The following is a 6,911-nucleotide window of genomic DNA, read 5'->3' as shown; positions in this document are numbered from 1 at the left end:
TTCATCGTAGAGAGTTGAGACTGGTATCATTAGAAAGCTCATCCAGCGTAGAATATGGAATTAAAAAGATTTTTTTAATTTTCGATTTCTACAGAGAGTTATCGAGGTTTAAAGTTCTGAGAAAAGAAGAGTGAATTCACGTTGTTTTTATTCACATTTTCCGGAATTTTTGCCTAAATTTTCGTCAATTTTGCTAAAATTTGTTATAATTTTTATGAATAGTGTCGTTGATTTTATTTTATTTTAATTTTTGTTTTTGACAGGGAGATATCGAGGTTTAAGCTTTCGAGAAAATAGAGTGAATTCCGTTGATTTCATTCACCTTTTTTCGGAATTTTTGACCAAAATTTCGCCATTTTAGATATAAATTAAAGAAAATTTCAAGACAATGTTGACTTTACGTTTAAAGACAGAATATAATTTCGGCTATTTTCATTGAATTTTTTTGTCACAAATTCCGGCTAAACATTTCACAAAATTCAGACTTTTTCATCAAAAACAGCATGAAATAAGTTTCTTTAGTCCACACTGATTAAATTGGCAGGAAGTGCACACTCAAGCACCACCAACACAATATTTATGGACTGAAAAGGGGCTATTTCAACTTCAAATTTCGTTGAGAGTGCTCTGTAAATAAGAAATTGCCGTTTTTTGCTATCTTTATTCGTTGATTATCAAAAACGCAGCATTTATTTTTGATTTTTTAACTAACAAAATATCTATATCAATGACATTCCAAAAATAAAATTTTCCTAATGGACAATCAGCATTAGAAGGACTAGTTCTGTACCAATCTTGGACCGTTACAATCCAAAAATAATTCGGATTGTCGTCAGTCGGTTTTTTATAAAAAAAAATTTGATCTTTTTTATATTAATTAAATAACAGAACATTTCAAATCAAATCAAAGCTCACTAGTGATACGTCATATCGGCCTCCTAATTAGCTTGAAGTTAGTTTATCTAGTTGATTGCTTGAAAGCTTATGGTCGTTTTGACTTTTAAAATATTTGAATTTTAAATAAAAAATGGCTTATTGAACTTCGCTTCCATTTTTCTCTTAATTTGGTCAACTGATAGCCTTGTGTCCGCAATCAAAGACTGCTCCTTCTTTCTGCTGAATTCAAATCTAGTCGTTATTGCGGTTTTACGCCTTAAGTTATGATGTTCTGGCTTTGATACTACTAGATTTCACAATTTTTTTTTGTTTTTTAGGTATTAGCCCATTTTTCATGTTTTCTAGTGTTGTCAAATTATCACGTTAGTGTCAGTTCATATATCACATTTTTGCGTTCAAAATAACCCACAATTGATAATATTTAAATCCTTAAAGGAATAACTGTCGTTTTTGTTTTGTCCTTTTAGTCGTATTTAATTTCCTGTACAATGACCTGGTTTGATTGGTTTTTCCTGGAAAATTAGATGAGCCAATGTTCTGATATTATAAGATAGATAATGGCTTTCATGACTTTGAAAACATTTTTTTTTCAAATTGAAAAAAAAAACATTTCCACAATGACAATTTTGTTCCTTTTATTGTCCGTTTGTTACTTGGTCTCGTTAATTAAAGGTTAAAGAAGACATTAATTTGGTCAGGGGGAGGTGTCAAAAGGGATTGTTGTCAAATAATCTAATGTTTTTAAAGAATTCGTTAAGACTTTACTGGCTTCGACAACGGTTTTTCACAAAAAAAGTAAATTAACTTTTGATTTTTGTCATATTTGACGTTCTTTTGTAGACATAAGATTCGTTCTGGACAATTGCCGGTCTCGAAGACCTCCTTTGGAAGAATAAATGAACCTATTCAATTTTTTCATTTTGTAATTAATGGCTTTCATGTCTCTGGAAAACAAAATTTTTTCGATAAAAACAAGTATTACATAATCTTGCATTTTTCCTTTTTGATCTCATTGTTACCTAGTTTCATTAATGAGAGGTAACAAATTACATTTCAAGGGAAGGTGTCAAAAGAGATTATTGTCACAAAATATAATGTTTTAAGATAATTCGTTATGACTTTACTGCCTTCCACACGGGTTTTTCACAAAAAATGTAAGTAAATTCTTGATTTTTGTCATATTTGAAGTTTTTTTTCTAGACGTAAGACAAATTCTGGATAATTGCAGGTCTCAAAGGCTTCCTTTAGAAGAATGGACGAACCTATTCAAAATTTTGATTTTGTAATTAATGGCTTTTATGTCTTTGGAAATAAATTTTTTTCGAAAAAAAACAAGTATTACATAAATTTGAATTTTTTTTCTTTTTTGTCCAATTGTTGCTTATTTTCATTAAAGAGCAGCCACATAATACATTATTGGTGTTCGACGAAGGTGCATTCGAATATATTTTGGGGGCCAAAAGATGGCTTTACGGCTTCCAAAGCATTTTCTGGCAAGATTTAATTGATTTTTAGTTTGTTGTCTATTTGTTGTTCTTTTTGTAACTGCATAAAAAATTGAATACAAAGAGTTCTTAATTCCCTTCTATAAAAGCATTGGTAATTGTAAACCTATGGGATATTTTAGTTGATTCCTAATGGTTTTCATTACTTTGGAATTAATTGTTTTCTAAAAAAAAATTCAGCGAATTTTCTAACTTTAAAATTTCTGTTCTTTTTTGTCTAAATGTTACCAAGCTTTATTATGAACTGGTAAACAAACATTTTTTTCTGGTGAATTACAAGTTATTTTCAGTTTTATCTGACGCTATTTTGACTTTGTTATGAAGTTTTGTTTTTAAAACGGACATAAATTTTTTGATGTAATTAATGTTTGTTGTTGTTGTTTGATTTTGCCGTTCGTCTTCACTCGCTTTCCTAACATCGGCATATCTCATCAATCTAATGCATCATTTTTTACTCCACTGAGTTATTGGCATTTGAGGCTATCTTTTCGTTCATGCACCAGTTTTTTTTTTTTTTTTGAAAAATACTTGAGTTTTTTGTGTTTTTCCATCTGTTCCTCATTTGGTAGACAATTAAGCCAAACTTGTGGATGAGCGGGGTCGGAACTTTATGTGCGATTGCACATCACCGAGTCGCCTTGTTTAAATTTAAATCCATTAACGAAAAAGGTAACTTTTTTATCTGAAGAAACATATTTTTTTATTTTACAATTTATTCAAAGCTATTTCTGCTCCTTAAATGTAAAGCTAACTTACGTGTTACATGAAATCAAAGCTTTTTTTTGATAGATTTCAAAGACGAAGCAACAAATTTCTCCTTTCTTTCTCAACCTCTTGTTCTAATTTACATTAGAGTACTAGAATTGATTCGGCTCCAACTATAACTGGGAGGCATCACTTTTAAAACGAAAAACGGCAAATTTAAATAACCCGGGTCGAGAAAGAATTGGAAAAATATGCAAGATAAGCGGTGAAAAGTTAGTTTTTTTACCGCAAATTTTGTACATAATTTTGCGGTGGAATGCGGTGAATGCGGTGAAATTATGTAGGTTCACCGCTAGAGTAAGCGGTGATCTTACAAAATTTCACCATAATTCACCGCTAAAATCTATAATTTCACCGCCCTTACAAGGGTTTGGACCTCTCACCTCCTGCATGTCGTCCACTTCTTCTTCCACTTCGCCATCTCACTAAATTACCGTAATTTTTTTTTGAATATAAATCAAATTCACTCTACTTTCTGTAAAACATACGCGGTAAATTTTTGTAAGATTTGCGATTTTTAGCGGTGAAATTACATATTTTAGGTGATTTTTCGTAAGTTCGCTTACTCTGGAGGTGAAATTGCATAATATCACCGCTTTGAAAAATGTCAAAAAGATGTAAGATTAAGGGGTAGTTTTAGTGGGAGTGTAAATCTAACAATCCCTCCCTTTCTCCCCCTTAATTTCACCGCATTCTTTGCTGATCTCAAACAATTTGAACAATTTTTTTCTAAGCGGTGAATTTATGTAAGTTCACCACTATGATGAGCAGTGAAGTCATGTAATTTCACCGCATTCACAGCTCATCTTACATTATTTGGACATATTTTTCGAAGGGGTGAATTTATGTAATCTCACCGCTAAATTAAGCAGTGAAATTATGTAATTTCACTGCTACCGGGCGATAAAGGTTTTTTTCACCGTATTCATTGGCTGATTTATGTAATTTCACCGCGTTCACCGCTTATCTTACAAAAATTTCCGCATTCAACGCTTATCTGACATAATTATGCGTTGAATGGTGGTGACACCTCGACCCGGGAAGCAACAGGCCAGGCATATACAACTGTTTTAGCGTATATCCTTCTACCTTCAAGTGTGAGAACTTGAAACCATTACGGCATGCTGTCAATTTTTGTTGGAGAGAAATATCTTTTTTACTGAAAAGCAGTTAATGAATTTTCTGGTGTGTATTAAACACATTTATCTTAATTTTCGTCGAAAGTAATTAAAGTCACCTCGCTATTAGGTGTACGGAATTCGATGGAAAGACGTTTGACTCAAAAATCTTGTCAGTTTTCAGATTTTTTGGATGGAAAATCATTATTCCTAAGACTTATCCGCTGTTTCTACAATCTGTTAATGGAAGATGTTGAAGTCATATTTGAACAAAGATTATTACCAAAGGCCTCTTCTGAGAACCACTAAATCCAGCATGCGTGCTGCATACAATAAATAAAAGTAAACTCGAACTCAAGTCACTGAAGTGTAAGTGCTGTGCTCTGGGGTTACAGTGATATTCAGAAGTGTGCAGCATGCAGCTTTCAGAGCAGTACGTTATGCGTCACAGAAGAAAAACGAAATCCTCAAAGCGTATCTAAGCCGGAATAGAATCCATTCTCTCAATGGGATTCCGACTATTAATTTATATATTTAATCCAGACTTTACTAGGTTGCCACGTTCAAAGACTGGTTGGTTGAAACACCAGTGAACCATTTAGACGTCAGGGAGGCCTCCATTGAGCTGACTATGGACCTAGAGAAATAGTAATTAAAAAGCTTCAAAGATAGCGCGGATGCTCTAAAACAGCGAAACATTTGAGCACGTTGAAAGATTTATTCTCATAACATACAAATCTAAAATGGAAAGTTACAATATCGAAACGAATCATTGGAACTGGTTGATTTCATCAATTGTGACTTTGCTAATGAAACACAGAAACTCAAATTTAAGATTTTTTTCTTCTGTCTAGTGAAATTTGTTTTGTTTTCATAAACTGTTTGTTATTATCTAAACAGTAAGCAGATAATGTAACTGCAGAAAATAATTTCTCGAAAATCTGAAGAAATTTTATCTCTAGCTCAATTTTGCCACTCGAGCAAGTTCGAGCTAGAGATTCAAAACTTTCACTCCAAGTCTTAATCTGTACTTGTGAAGTCTAAATTTAAGTATATTTCGACAAACCAGCGCTGGGACAGACTAGAAACAATTCTTACAAGACTGACAATTCTTGGCCAAAAGTTGTGCCACACTTGCAAGTTGATCCCCACGTCAAAGCCAACTGTTCAAAAAAAAAGTCGAGTGATAATTTTCAATTCTATATTTTTGCATTATTTTTAGTCCCTTTTTGCGAAGTGCTTAAAATGACGTCAGGTGCATATCAAACGTTATATTAGCACCCAGGGAGCCTATTTGTGTCAGTTTGGACCAATTTGAGGGCATTTCAGGTCTTTCGATATCGTTTTGAGCAGTTTCGGCCATTTTGGGGGCTTTTTGCTCAATTTTGACAAATTTTCTCAGTCATCAGATCATTGAAATGTCAAGTTAGGTTGCTCCTACTAAGATAGGTTGCTCCCTTTAGCCTAGAGACCAATTAATCAAAGTTCCCTCAGCAATCCACAATATGTTTTCCCGGTTAATTTTTGATTTTCTTTTGAAGTTTTTCCGGCAATTTTGGACGTCTTAACGGCGCTTTCTGACTGCCAAGGCTTAGATTATGACTTTCCAGGTGTTGCATAAGATTTTGATTAAGACTTTCAAAGTCTTCGCCAAGAATCGCACAAAACAGAAAAGCCCAAAATATGTTATTATCATAGCTATGAATCAGTACTGATACCTGGACTTGCCAATAGACTTGCCCAGTGCTGATAGTGATATGGCTGGCATAAGTCAGCAATCTTGCCTCAAATGGCTTTCAGTTATCTTGTGTCAAATACTCAAGCGCTGAAGCGGACTGTAATGAACGAAAAATCTCGGGATTATAAGTTATTTTGATTGAATTGAACACTTCGCAGTTCGCACTGAGGAGGAGCAATTGAAACGCACTTGTTGAAAAAAATCTAATTTAATGATAAAAAATATTCTTTCTGTGTTATACCAATCTTATCATACAATGTCAGGAAGTATGCGGAAGAACTTCTCTTAGAAACTACAGGCTACGCCATTAGATTATTTTTACGGGAGAGAGTTCTGAGGTTAAGATACTACAACATTTTGAGTTCTAAGATATTACAACATGGTCAGTTAAGTTAAACTTGGGATTTGCGATTTATCTCATTATCAGGACGTACTGGTTAAAATTACCAAGAAGATCTGAAAAATAAATTAAAAACATGGACAGTTATCCTTACGTTGCAAAAGTCACATTTGCTCAATCCAAAATACTCCAAAGTTTTATTTTGAACCATGAAATTTTTTCATACCATGGTTCTCATCGTTTGTGGAATTTAGTGGCATTAAGCTACTTTCTTAATTAAAATATCCGTTGCAATTTTTCAACATGCCTGCTTTTGAGCAAGCGTGTATAACAGTCACAAAATTTTGTCAGTGTCAACTACTCCCCGTCACATTTTTGTGGGTAACTGAGCGCTATAGACAGCATCGTATCCACTAGAAAGAAATGAAAGAAAACCAATAAAAAAACAATTACAGAAATTAATTACACAAAGAAGACATATAGTAGTTCTGCAAGTATCCAATATAAAGATCGCAATTGCAAGAACAGTTTAATCTCTAAACTGAATC

Source organism: Convolutriloba macropyga, unplaced genomic scaffold (assembly GCF_964194025.1).
Source record: "Convolutriloba macropyga unplaced genomic scaffold, txConMacr16.3 SCAFFOLD_755, whole genome shotgun sequence".
Classification (NCBI taxonomy): Eukaryota; Metazoa; Xenacoelomorpha; order Acoela; family Convolutidae; genus Convolutriloba; species Convolutriloba macropyga.
This window is presented reverse-complemented; position numbering follows the sequence as displayed.